The sequence below is a fragment of the Mustela nigripes genome, chromosome 5 (genome assembly GCF_022355385.1).
Source record: "Mustela nigripes isolate SB6536 chromosome 5, MUSNIG.SB6536, whole genome shotgun sequence".
Taxonomy (NCBI): domain Eukaryota; kingdom Metazoa; phylum Chordata; class Mammalia; order Carnivora; family Mustelidae; genus Mustela; species Mustela nigripes.
The window spans coordinates 121,266,066-121,280,645 of NC_081561.1; the positions used below are offsets into that span (position 1 = coordinate 121,266,066).

A 14,580-nucleotide genomic window follows, 5' to 3' on the forward strand; every position below is an offset into this window, starting at 1 on the left:
CTTGACTTTTCCAAATTCTAAAGGCAGCCTACATCCCTTGGATTTTGATCACTTCTTCCATCTTCACAGCCAGAAGCTTAGATTTTCAAATCTCTATCTGTGTTACCTCCACTTCTCTATCACATTTCATCTCTTCCCTGAGCTTTCTGCCTTCCTTTTGCAAGAATCTTCGTGAATTATATCAGAATCATCCTGATAATTCAGGATGATTCCCCTCCATCAAAAATTCTAAGTTAATCACAGTTACAAAGTCTCTTTTGTATTTAAGGTAACTACACTCATGGATTCTGTGGATTAGGAAGAAGCCACTTTTCAATCTACCATAAAGCCATTTGCAAACTCATCTGTGAGTGAGTGAGTGTGTGTGTGTGTGTGTTTATGTGAGGCTGTTTGTGTGAAATGTGCATATATCTTATACATGTTATTGGGGTATTTTTCCCAATTATTAAACTGATAAGAACAGATACTACACATGATCTTAGCCAAAAGGCCGAGAAGCGATGTCTTTTTTTCCCAATTATTAAGGTTAGTTTTTTGTTTTGTTTTGTTTTGTTTTTACAGGTCACAATTTTTCCAAATATGACATTGAAAATAGCTGATTTTTTTCCACATGATTTTCTTTTAATATAGTAGAATTTGGTCCTGACTTTCATTACTTTTAAGTAAGCTTTTAAAGAAATCTTTTAAACTTGAGGTCATAGAGAAACACTATACTTTCAATCCTATATCACTTCACTCTAGATGTATTTTTGTATACTGTTTAAAGATACATGACTTTCATTAGGAACAAATACAAGTTTTTGGAGCATGAAGGTGGCTCAGTTGGTTAACCGCTACTTTGGCTCAGGTCATGGTCCCAGCGGCTTGGGATCAAGCCTTGCATTGGGCCGCCTCTCCCTCTGCCTGCCTCTCCCCCTGCTGTGCTCTCTCTTTCTCTGTCAAATAAATAATAAAAAATACAAGTTTTTGTCTTATAATATGTGTATTTAGTGCATTAAGAATTCTTTTACATTTATACTATATAATAATACTTTGTATTCTTTCAAATTTTATAGCTTTAAAATATTTCACTATAATGGGTTTTCTTTGTTCAGTCTTCTCTTGCGCATGTTTGATTTGTTACTCAGAAAGTTGTGCATTTTAGTTCCAGTGATTATTTTTCTAAGAGCAATTAATAATAAGCTTAATTATCTCATTTTAAACATATCTAAAAATTCTCTGCTATGATCAATTATTGCATTAATAAATCTCTTCTATTCCTCTTTGCATGCAGCCACTTAATTTTATTGACTTAGTTATTCTGTTAAAATACATTTTTAGGATTAAATACTATTCTTTGAATTTAAACTATAAATAAAGAGAAGAATTCACCATATCTACTCTAACGGTAACATTTACCACCTACCTCTCAACTTCCCTTAATTATTTTATTTCTATATATGCAGAGAATGTAACATATATATTATGTTGTGGCTATATAGTATTGAGAAAGGTTTATTACAGCAATAAATTCTGTTAGTTCCAATATATTTAAATTTAATTTTCTGTTAGTTTCAAATAAAATCTTTAGATCATGCTCCATGTTCTAGCAATATGCAGATTTGTAAATTTGTAGAAATTTGTAGGTGTTGCTTCAGTGTCACCTAGTAATGACTATTGCTGTGGAATTTAAGGCCACATTATATTTTCACCTCATAAATGACTTGATTTTTGGCTTGCCTCCCCAAATAATTCTTTAGGTACTTTAGAATTCAATGACTTTACTGTGCTATAGCCAAGTTAGCCATTTTGGACAAATTTCCCTTTGGACTCTGGACATGTTTTCAATATGTACCACCACATTTTATTTTAAATGTTTTATCTTATTTCCCTTTGAGGATTTCAGTATAAATGTTTTATATATTACTTAAATTCCATATTTGTCATTTTCTCTGATCATTTATAGTTCTTTTTGGCCTTAATTAATCACTGCTTGATGGACTCTTTTTTATTATTATTAATGAGTAGTGACTGATTTCTCTTGTTCTCCTTCCAGTTTTACCTTCAGTGTAATATTTTTTAATGATTTATTTATTTATTTATTTATTTGAGAGAGATAGAATGGGAGTTGGGGGAGGAGCAGAGAAACAAGCAGACTTCCCGATGAGCAGGGAGCCCTATGTGGGACTCCATCCCAGGACCCTGAGACCATGACCCCAGCCCAAGGCAGACACCTAATGTGCTAAGCCACCCAGGTGACCCTACCTTCACTGTTATGATGGTAATTCTTTTTAACTTCTATCCTTAGCTTTTTCCATTTCATCTTTTCTTACTGCCCTATCAACTCCCTGAGGACCTGCATCTTTGTATTCCTGCTTCATACAGATGATTATTTCAGTAAGTCTTTTGTTTCTTGTTTTTGTATTTAAAGTTTGTGGTCAAAATTTTCATTTGCTTCATCAATAATTTCCTAGTACATATTATCCTTCTATCATATGGATTCAGGTTCCTTGATTCTTCTTTGTTTTCTTGCGAATCTGATGTAGATGTTATACTTCTGGGAACCACACTTCATAGAGAGAATTTCTTACTTGCTCCATCCCTTACCTTAGCCTGTAAGGGAGTAAATAACTTGATCATTCTCATTTTTGCAAATAAAAAAAAAAAAGGAGGGACGCCTGGGTGGCTCAGTTGGTTAAGCAGCTGCCTTCGGCTCAGGTCATGATCCCAGCGTCCTGGGATCGAGTCCCGTATCGGGCTCCTTGCTCCGCAGGGAGCCTGCTTCTCCGTCTGACTGCCTTCCACTCTGTCTGCCTGTGCTTGCTCTCACTCACTCTGACAAATAAATAAAATCTTTAAAAAAAAAAAAAGGAGGTGTAATACCTAGTTTGTGTTTGCCAACTTTGGCAAGTATAATTTATAGCTCTTAACTCTACTGGCTATTTCTGAATTTAAATAAAAAAAATTAAAAAAAAACCTATTTATATCAGAACCCCTTTATACTTGTTTATGTGGATTATACTCATTGATATTTACTGCATTAAAAATTAAAAGTGAAAAAAAGAAAGAGTGAAAATAGCATTAATATTTTATTTTCTTAAATTTTTTATTTTATTTTTTCAGTGTTCCAAGATTTATTGTTTATGCACCACACCCAGTGCTCTATGCAATATGTGCCCTCCTTAATTCCCACCACTAGGCTCACTAAACCCCCACTTCCCTCCCTTCCAAAACCCTCAATTTGTTTCTCAGTGTTCACAGTCTCCCATGTTTTTTTCCGCCTCCATTTTCCCCTAACTCCCTTTTCCTCTCCTCCCAATATCCTCCATGTTATTCCTATGCTCCACAAGTAAGTGAAAACACATGATAAATGACTCTCTCTGCTTGACTTATTTCACTCAGCATACTCTCTTCCAGTCCCATCCATGTTGATACAAAAGTTGGGTATTCATCCTTTCTGATGGAGGCATAATACTCCATTGTATATATGGGCCATATCTTCTTTATCCATTCGTCTGTTGAAGGGAATCTTGGCTCTTTCCACAGTTTAGCAACTATAGCCATTGCTGCTACAGATATTGGGGTACAGATGGCCCTTCTTTTCACTACATCTGTATCTTTGGGGTAAATACCCAGTAGTGCAATTGCAGGGCCATAGGGAAGATCTATTTGTAATTTCTTCAGGAATCTCCACACAGTTTTCCAAAGCGTTGTGCCAACTTGCATTCCCACCAACAATGTAAGAGGGTTCCCCTTTCTCCACATTCTCTCCAACACTTGTTGTTTACTGTTTTGTTGATTTTGGCTGTTTTAACTGGTGTAAAGTGGTATCTCAATGTGATTTTGATTTGAATCTCCCTGATGGCTAATGATGAACACTTTTCATGTATCTGTTAGCCAATTGTATGTATTCATTGGAGAAGTGTCTGTTCATGTCTTCTGCCCATTTTTTGACATGATTATCTGTTGTTTGAGTGTTGAGTTTGAAGAGTTCTTTATAGATCTTAGATATCAGCCCTTTGTCTGTAGTGTCATTTGTAAGTATCTTATCTCATTTCATGGGTTGCATCTTTGATTTGTTGACTGTTTCCAGCATTAATATTTTAGATTAAAAATTAAAAAAAATATCGTAGGACTACTAGTATTTCCATTTTAGAACACATGCAGAGAGCCAAGCTAAAATCATTTCCCAGATGGTATAATATAAGCAAGTGAAGTAAGTTTGGGATGGGCAAGACACATGTGTATATTAATAAGTGAACAGTTAAGTTGACACTGGTAATTTATTGTCCCATTTATAATGTAGGATTTCAGCTGTGACTAGACCTAGATCATAAACAATAGCAATAAAATGTTGTAGGAAGATTAAGAGCCCCTGGGGATAAAAATATATGTTTATAAAAAATAAAAAATTAATAAAAAAAATTGCCAATTAAAAAAAATGTTGTAGGAAGAAAATCAGGTATTATAGATAAGTATAGGCAAGCTGGTACAATGCCAAACAAGAAGACAGTGAATGTGTTACTCATATTTAAGTGATATAATGTAGAAATATTGGCCTGTATTTCTTTTTAGTGGGGTCTTTGTCTGGTTTTGGAACCAAGGTCCTTTGGGCTTCATAGAATAGGTTTAAAAGTTTTATTTTTTTCAATTCTATTTTTTTTAACAGTCTGAGATGAATAGGTATTAATTCCTTTTTAATTGTCTGATAGAATTTCCCTGGGAAGTCATCTGTCCCTGGAATTTTGTTTGTTGGGAAATTTTTAAATATTGATTCAATTTTTTTGTGAGTTATGAGTCTATTCAAATTTTCTATCTCTTCCTATTTCAGTTTTGATGTTTCTATTTATCCATTTCTTCCAGATTGTTCCATTAATTGGTATATAATTTTTCATAATGTTCTTTTATAATTGTTTATATTTTTGTGGTGTTGGTTGTGATTTTTCCTTTTTCATTCATGATTTTATTTATTTGGGTCCTTTCTCTTTTCTTTTTGATAAGTCTGGCTAGAGTTTTAACAATTTTATTAATTTTTTCAAAGGCCAGCTCTGAGTTTCATTGATCTATTCTACTGTTTTTTTGTTTGCTTTTTTGTTCCTATAGCATTTATTTCTACTCTAATCTTTATTATTTCCCTTCTCTTGGCTGTAGGCTTTATTTGCTTTTCCTTTTCTAGCTCCTTTAAGTGTAAGGTTAGGTTGTATATTGGAGATACTTTTTTCCTTATTGAGGTAAGACTATTGCAATATATTTTCCTCTTAGAACTGGCTTTGCTGCATCCCAAAGGTTTGGGGCTGCTGTGTTTTCATTTTCGTGTGTGTGTGTGTGTGTGTGTGTGTGTTTCACTGTCTTCTTTGATTTCCTGGTTAACCCATTCATTCTTTAGTAGGATGTTCTTTAATATCCTATTCTTTAATTTCCATAATTTTTTCCTGTGGTTGACTTTGTTTTATAGCATTGTGGTCTGAAAATATGCATGGTATGATCTCAGTATTTTTGTACTTATTGAGGCTTGATTTGTGACCTAATATGTGATATATTCTAGAGAATGTTCCATATGCACCAGAAATGAACATGTATTCTGCTGCTTTAGGATGAAATGTTCTGAATATATCTGTTTGTATGTTATGGGAAAAATATTAAGGATCTTTCAAATTCTGGGCATCAGAATATTAATTTTAATAGTTGTATACAGAATCCTTTCTGGCCAAGTAGTTATCTCTATCAGTAGTTGTAATAATTACTAGGATGCATACATATAATTCTACTAAGTATACACACATCATAAATGAATGGCAGAGACACTATAAGATCTCATTTATTTTCCATTGTATAACTGGTGAAAACCTTAAAGCCATATGACTAAAATAATATTTTCTATTTTTACACAGTCTGTTTTTATTTTACAAATTTCCCTCATATGTTTTGATCCTATTCCATATCTTGTGACAGAGACCTTATTAGTCTAGAGATGGCCCTGGCTGGTCCTAGATTAACACTGGTTATCAACTTGCTAATATCTATTTGCATGGTTGATTTGCATAAACTGAAGAAATCTTCCAGGAAAAAAATGCATGTTATACATGTGCTGGGAGTGAGAGACAAGAAGAAACAGATATGCAACAATTATCCTGGCATCATGGACCTATGAATTTTGAGTTTGACAGGACAGAAACACACATACTTGTGTTAAATACAGGGTGGTCCCAGGGATCTAAATACAGAAAGAAAGGAGACATTATTTTTGATTCTTTAAATCTTTTGCAGATTGGTCCTGAGAGGTAGCACTTTGGGCAGCATAGCTGATTTAGAGGAAATAATGAGAGTAATGAGAGAGTAGCAGTGGAAACTTTGGTGTCCAGGATATAAAATAAAGGCCCATCAGAAACTGGCAGTAAAACAGCAGTGGCCACCTGTTTCTGATTTAGGATATAAATACTAATATGAAATCATTACCACCCACAGACTCATAATGACAGGAAATTTGAGTTACTTATTTTTTAAAATTCATTCTTCACTTTTAACTGCTCAATTTCACATTAAATACCATTTTTACTGCCAATTTTTCATAAATAATGTTTTTGAGTTTGTTTATTTTCTTCCATTACATTAATCAAAATATTTGCTACTAATTATACATTTGTAGAAAGACCTCTCTCAGTTTGCATGAGGTTACATATGTGTTTTATTAATCTCTAATATATTATAAAAAGGCAATAATATATCCTTTGGTAAAGAAGAGCTAGATACTAACTTCTCCATTTTTTCTTCCCTATGTAAACAGAAAGGTTATATCCCAGCTTCCTTTGCTGAATCATCTATAACTGTATCTATATCTAGCCACATTATCTAGATATTATATAATTAATTCCAGTCAATATACATTTACAGAAGTGATTTTTACCCATTTCACGACTAGAACACATGCCAGAACTGTAAGATGGAAGGAGCCATGATTATTTTTTTCTTATTTACAGAGAGGGACACGGCAAGGAAACACAAGCAGAGAGAATGGGAGAGGGAGAAGAAGGCTTTCTGCCAAGCTGGGAGCCTCATGTGGGGCTCCATCCCAGGACTCTGGGATCATGACGTGAGCTGAAGGCAGACGCTTAACAACTGAGCCACCCAGGCACCCCAGGAGCCATGATTCTTAAAGCAGAGCTTAGAATGAAAATCCTCAGAGGAGACACCAACTTTTTTTTTGTTTGTTTTTGATGTTATATGAATGAGAAATAAACTTTTATTATGTTATTTCACTGACATTTTATGGGTTTTGATCACATTAGTTAGGATTGTTTCTCCTAAAACATGTTCCTTTGTCTGCTTTTCATTCTATAGCAATACAAAAGTTCCCTTGACTTATATATACAAGTTTTTTGCTCTAGGTGGTTGCATATCTAGAATGATCGGTATGGTAATATTTTAAATTATGCTAAAATTTTCATACAGCAAATTGTATACTTATTAATTATAAAACTAAATAGTTTTGATAAATATATATACTCTGTAGCCAATACCCATCCCCTCACACAGACCCTGATCCATATATACAACATTTCCATCACCTGAAAAAATTATCTTATTATATTATCTAAAAAATATCTAAAAAATTATCTAAAAAATTATCTCCTCCCAATTAATTCCTATTCCCATAATACCAAACACCACTACCACCACAGGCAACCTCTCTTCTGATTTCTATTACCATAGATTAGACTTAACTATTCTTGAATTACATATAAATGAAATCCTATAATCCATATGTTTCTGTATCTGGATTAATTCAATCAACAAAATACCACTGAATTTCATGTTTTTGTATGTATTGATAATCTACTCTGTTTTATTGCAGAATAATAATCTATTGTATGAATACACTGCAATTTGTCGATCCACACATCTATTTTTGTGTATACTTTCTTCCTCACTTTCTAAATATTATGAATAAAACAATTATAAATACTCATTATAGGTTTTCGTGTGGACTTCATTTTTTTTAGGAATGAAATTGCTGGATAATACAGTAGGTGAATACTTAACTTTATTAAAATGACTTTTTAAAAGTTTTCTATAATTTCTTATAACTTTTTACACAACCAAGAGCAATGTATGATAGTTCCTTTTGGTGAACATCCTTGACAATAATTGATGTTCTTAGTATTTGTGTCTTTCAATATTAGCCATACCAGTTAGTATCTATGTTGTTGTGGGTTTAATTTGGATTTTCCTAATAATTAATAATATCTACTCTTTCATGGGTTTGTTGGTCCTCTGTATATCTTCTTCATTTGTGAAATGATTGGTCATCTTTTTCCTATTTTTTAAAAATCAGTTCAATAATATTTGTAATTTTGTTTTTTTAATTTTTTTTTTTTAAAGATTTTATTTATTTATTTGACAGAGAGAAATCACAAGTAGATGGAGAGGCAGGCAGAGAGAGAGAGAGAGAGAAGCAGGCTCCCTGCTGAGCAGAGAGCCCGATGCGGGACTCGATCCCAGGACCCTGAGATCATGACCTGAGCCGAAGGCAGCGGCCCAACCCACTGAGCCACCCAGGCGCCCTGTTTTTTTAATTTTTTAAAAGATTTTATTTACTTATTTGACAGAGAAAGAGATCACAAGTAGGCAGAGAGGCAGGCAGAGAGATGGGGGGGGGAGCAGGCTCCCTGCTGAGGGCAGAGAGCCCAATGCAGGGCTTGATCCCAGGACCCTGAGATCATGACCCGAGCCGAAGGCAGAGACTTTAACACACTGAGCCACCCAGATGCTCCATGTAATTTTGGTTTTGATTTTAGAAATTATTTGTATATTCTGAGTAGAAATCCTTTGTTAGATATAAGTTTGGATAATAATACTGGTGATCAACACATTCCTCTTTGTTAAAGTCTTATTGATATTATTTCTGGGGCTACTATCAATGCACTGCCTTTGTTGTCACTTCTTCAGGAATTGCTTTAGCTGTAGAGACCCATTTCAAGATCATGTTCATTTTCAGTACAGGGTCTATTCAAACAATGATCAATGATCAATGGTCAATGTGGGAATACACAAATAGGAGAAACTCCAGAAAGTCCAAAACTTCCATGGAGTCAACCCATACTCTTGTATGCCTTAGATTTTAATTTTGGCTCAACTTCTTTCCCTTTACAACTTTGCTTTCTTCCCTTCCTTTCTACAGGTATTGGTCCCAAAGATGCTATTAGAGTATCCTGTACACTAAACTCTTCCTAGTTTCTATTCTTCAGGTACATAAACCTGTGACATTGGGTCAGGAATGATCAGAGAAGGAAAGCACAAGGATGGGATACTTGTTCTGGATTATCTGACACCTGGTTGACAATGAGGACTTCATCATTGGATATCGATAAAACATAAATATTCTTTGGCATAGGTGGTAACAAAAACTTTCACTGTTGGTGAACTGGAATGATAAACTGGTGAAAAGGATTCATTATCAGATGTGATTGTCTAGGCTTTTGAGACTTATGAGAGAAATAGTAACCATGAGGGCAATGGAATAGTTTGATATTACTGATCTTGACTGATGCTTTGGAAAATGATAATGAAAAGCTGAGTATAATTAATTGCTAATTAAAAGCTAAGTGTAAGAGGTGGTGAGCCATACTGGTAACTTGCAAATAAGCTTGCATCTACAGCAGCTGAGAAAGAAATATAATGCATGTCCATTTCAGAATAATCAGAATAATCTTCAGAATATCCAAGTTTCAAAGAAGTTTAAATATTCCACTAAGGAAGGTCAGCTATGCCAAGTTACTGGTCAAGTTCTGCCCAGAAACAAATGAGTTGCTAAATGTAGGATGGACACAATGACTCAAAAAACACTGAATCTCCAGATTATTGTGAATGCTCTGAACATACATAAGTGACCCACTCTTCCATATTAAGAAATAGTATCACCACTTGCTTGGAAATAATACTGAATTTTTCCCCTCAAGACATTTGCATGACCTTTTCCTGTCCCTGAATCTGTCACAACATAGTTTCAGGTTTGTGTTAGATCTGGTAAAGAGGATATATTCTGAAGATGTTGCAAAAGCTAAAGCCAAAAGCATATACCAAAGAACTAGAACAGTGCATGTGCAATTTGATTTTGAGGTTGACTGATGAACGAAGGTCTTAGATTAAAAAAAAAAAACAGATGAACAAGAATTGATTGATTTTGGAGTAATTTCCTGGGCTGCAGAATTTAACATTACAATAAGGGCCTTTCAATGTGGTATGAACTCATTACTAGGGTACCTCGTAGGTGCATAAACTAGTGACTACCACACTTTGTGGTGGTGAATTACTGTAACAGTTAGTGGAAGAAGGGATTAAAGGCTCATGGTGGTCAATATACAGTGGTAGTCTGTGTAAGGTTGGAAAATCCACAAGACGACTTTTTTCCCACAAAACTACCAAAAGTACACAATTTATGAAGGCCTTAAGAAATACACTGAGAAGGGCATTAGCATTACTAAGGATTTCAGTGGTGTCTCACCTGTATAGATCATGGCCAAAGGGAGGAGACATCACCGCAAAACTAGGCCCACAGATAACAATGGGTCTAAAAGGACACTGAAACTATGAAAGTCAGATTGTGACACCTAACTGACTGAGTAAATGAAAATATAAAAATATAATTATGATAATCATGTGTGAGATCAGATGAGAAGATGGCAAAGGGTGGCGGTTGCTACATATGTATAGAGAGTCCTAATTAGCATTCTTATAAGCAAATCTGGTGGACGACCAAGACGACAAGGAAACTACTCAGTTTGTATCATCAAAACAAATCCATGATGAAGGCGCAGTAGAATGAGAGTAGTGCTTCAATAAAAAAGTCACAATCTCTTGCCCAGTTAAACCTGAACCAGTTTCAAAACCTTAAACAAAATGATTTATTAAAAAGCCTCGTCTCCAAGAAGAAGAAGTTTTTAATTCTACAAGTCTACATGATAATGATCACCCAGTCCTTCTCCAAAAGCATCTACAGTCATTTGCTTAGGTAACAGAACACTAAGGAACAGGGTAATCCAATTATTTTAAGGAGTTCTGGATAACGAGTCCACATTAGCATTGTGCCCAAAGACTCAAAATGTCTTTATAGTTAACATCTCAGAATAGATTTGGGAGTGGAAGAGAAAAAAAGTTCTTACCAGGATCTGGCATCACAGTGATTCCATTGGATATTCCCTCAAATATAAAATTAAAGGAAACATACACTTGGTAACTGGGTAAAAACTTCATACTAAGTCCTTGGTCTTTAAAATGAGTCATTTGACTTGGATGATTAGCCCATCTTTAAATTATTAGCTTTATTTGCTGCTGCATTATGGATAGTTATATATTTATACATATATTATACCATACCATATATGTTAGATATATGTTATATATGCTATCAGATATATGTTTTGCAAATTTTTCTTGTGAAAAGGTTGACTATTCACTCTTGATTATCATCATCTAAATTATTTTCCTTTTAGTTTGATGCAGTCGCACTTTTTATTTTTTGTTTCTTGTGCTTTCTGTGTTATATCCATGAAATTATTGTCAAAAGCAACATTATGAAATTTTTGCCTTATGTGTTCTTCTAAAGTTTTACAGTTTCAGGTCTGAAGCTTAAGTTTTTAAACCATTTTGAGTTATTTTGCATATGGTAGACGATAAGGCTCCAGTTTTATTCTTTTTTTTCAAAAGAAGACTTATGGATGGCCAACAGGTACGTGAAAGATGTTCAACATCACTGAGAATCAGAAAAATGCAATTTAATATCACAATGAGTTATCACATCTGTCAGGATTACTACTATTAAAAAAGACAAAAGACAACAAAAGTTGACAGAAGATGAAGAAACAGGAACCCTTCCACATAGGCAGTAAGAATGCAAAATGATGCAACTGTTATTCAAAACAGTATGGGGGGTATGGGGGGTCCTCAAAAAATTAAAAATAGAATTACTATATGATCCATCATCCCACTTCTGAATACTTATCCAAAAGAATTGAATGAGGATCTCAAAAAGATGTATTAGCTCTCATGTTCATTGCAGCAGTATCTGTAATAGCTAAAATGTGCAAATAATCCAAGTGTCCCTTGAAAGATAAATCCATAAAAGAAATGTGGTATATACATACAACTAGTGTTCAGCCTTAAAAAAGAAATTCCTGTAATTATAATACATGTCAAACCTTAAAGGCATTATGCTAAATAAAATAAATAAATTATAAAAAGAGAAATACTGCATGATGTCATTTATATGAGATATCTAAGAGTCAGTCTCATAAAAATGGAGAATAGAAGGGTGGTTGCCAGAAGCTGGGGGGAGGAGGAAATAAGGAGTTACTAATCAACGGGATAGAAGTTTCATTTTAGCAAGAAGGATAAGCTCTAGAAATCTGCTATATGTTATACCTACACTCAAAAATGAGTTGTACAGTTACAGATTTAATAGGGTATATCTCAAGTTAAGTGTTCTTACCACAACAAAATACAAATTCTTAGTAAGAGTCATATTTGGCATTTCTAAGTGAAAATTTGTGACACTTTTCAACCGTTCAGTAGCCAAGAGTAAATAAAACTATATATCATCACTAGGATTTGGCCATTTTTTTAAAAGTTTTTATATATTTATTTGACACAGAGAGATCATAAGTAGAGAGGCAGGCAGAGAGAGGGGGGAAGCAGGCTCCCCGCTGAGCAGAGAACCCAATGTGGGGCTTGACCCCAGGATCCTGAGATCATGACCCTAACTGAAGGCAGAGGCTTAACCCACTGAGCCATGCAGGCATCCTATTTGGCCAATTTTAAAGATATAAAGGATACATGGTGGTAACCACTGTCATACACCATTTTTATTCACCAACCTGACCTCAGCAAAAACCAAAAAGATTCTGGTGAATGTAAGTAAGTTACCCCAAGCTCAACCAAAAATAACCCAGATAGTAGCCACCATGATACCTTTACTAAAACAAATTAATAAAGCCTCATGCAAATTATATTGCACCATTGATTTGATGAAAAATTCTTTTCCTTTTTTTTATTAAAGATTTTATTTATTTGAGATAAAGAATGAGAAAGGATAGGGCAGAGAGAGAGGGAGAAGCAGAATCCCCACTGAGCAGGGAGCCTGATGTGAAACTCGATTCCAGAACCCTGGGATCATCACCTAGGCTAAAGGCAGACATTTAATTGACCAAGACACCAGGCACCCTGGATCTTTTTTCTGTTAGTGCTCAGAATCAGTACAAATTACATGGAAGGGACAATACCTATTTATAGTCTTCCTCATGTATTTTGTTGACACTTTCTCTTTCTTTCATAAGTAGCTTAAAGAGATATGGGTCATTTGAATATCCCAAAGAACATCACTTTGATCCATTACATTGATGGTATCATGTTAGTTGGACTAGAAGAGGAAGAAGAGGTTATTACATCTCAGGCCATGTTATGCACATATATTCCAGATGGTGGGATACAAACAATAAGATTCAAGAGCTTGACATTTCTGTAAAATGTTTAGGGTTTGAACGGTTATGGGCATGGCAAGACAAACTAATGAAAGAATAGAATATATTAATACATGTTGCAGCTGTCACCATTATGGCAGAAATATAGTACCTAGTAGGTGTCTCTGGATTGTGTAGGTGGTATCCCACACCTGGGAATATGACTTTGATTTAGGTACTGCCTGACACAAAAGGCAGCCTGAATTGTATGGGAAACAGAATAGGAAAGTGTTCTATAGTAGATTTAGGCTCCAGTGCAAAGATCTCTGGACTTGAGCTATAAGGCAGGATAAATTCTATGGTACTGGATGTATCTACAGTGTGAAAAATCGCCATGTGAAAGCAACAGCAACCTCTAGGGGAATATCACAATCCAGACATTTAGATTTCCAGGGAAATACTATGCATCTATGGAAGAGAATTACATATTTTCTGAAAAACAACCCTAGAATTGCTATTGAGTCTCAATGAAAATGAGGTGACTGACCAAGTGGACACAATTGTTTATCATGACCTAGCTCTGTCAGACTCATCAAGTTATAAAATCAGCCCAGTCTGGTGGCAGTTTATTGTAAGCAATTATGGAATTTCAAGATAAATAGAACCAGAAGGTACAAGTGAGCTCCTGGAGTATGGAGCCCATCTTCATGTCATCCATTAATATGTTAACTGACTCTTGTTACAAATAAAGTTATATGGGAAGTATTTTCCAACTTATTTATGGAGGAGGGAAAGTTAAAGCTTGGTTCACAGATAAGCCAGTTTGACGTAAAGGTGCAGGCCGAATAGACAACTGTACAACTACTCTACTTAGGGATGACATTGAAATACAGTGGCAACGGAAAATGGTAAACCTGGCCATTTAGATGATGTGGAAAGAGAAAGTGATGGAATTTAGAACTTTTAAAGTCACTGGTGAATATCTTGGCTGGATAGTCAGAGACCATAAGGAGAAAGACAGGAAGATTAGAAAGATTGCAAACAGAATACCTGATTTATATGCACATATATTAAAAAGTGTTAAAATCTTGGTGCTGCATGTTAACATTGGGCAGGGAATATTCTCCATGAAAGAGGCAAGCAAGTTAGT

The 14,580-nt window shown here is 34.7% G+C and overlaps 1 pseudogene; it reads right to left on the reverse strand.

Moving 5' to 3' along the window:
• Positions 1–396: 396 nt before the first annotated feature.
• LOC132018909 (U2 spliceosomal RNA) lies at positions 397–502 on the reverse strand (annotated as a pseudogene).
• Positions 503–14,580: the final 14,078 nt, after the last annotated feature.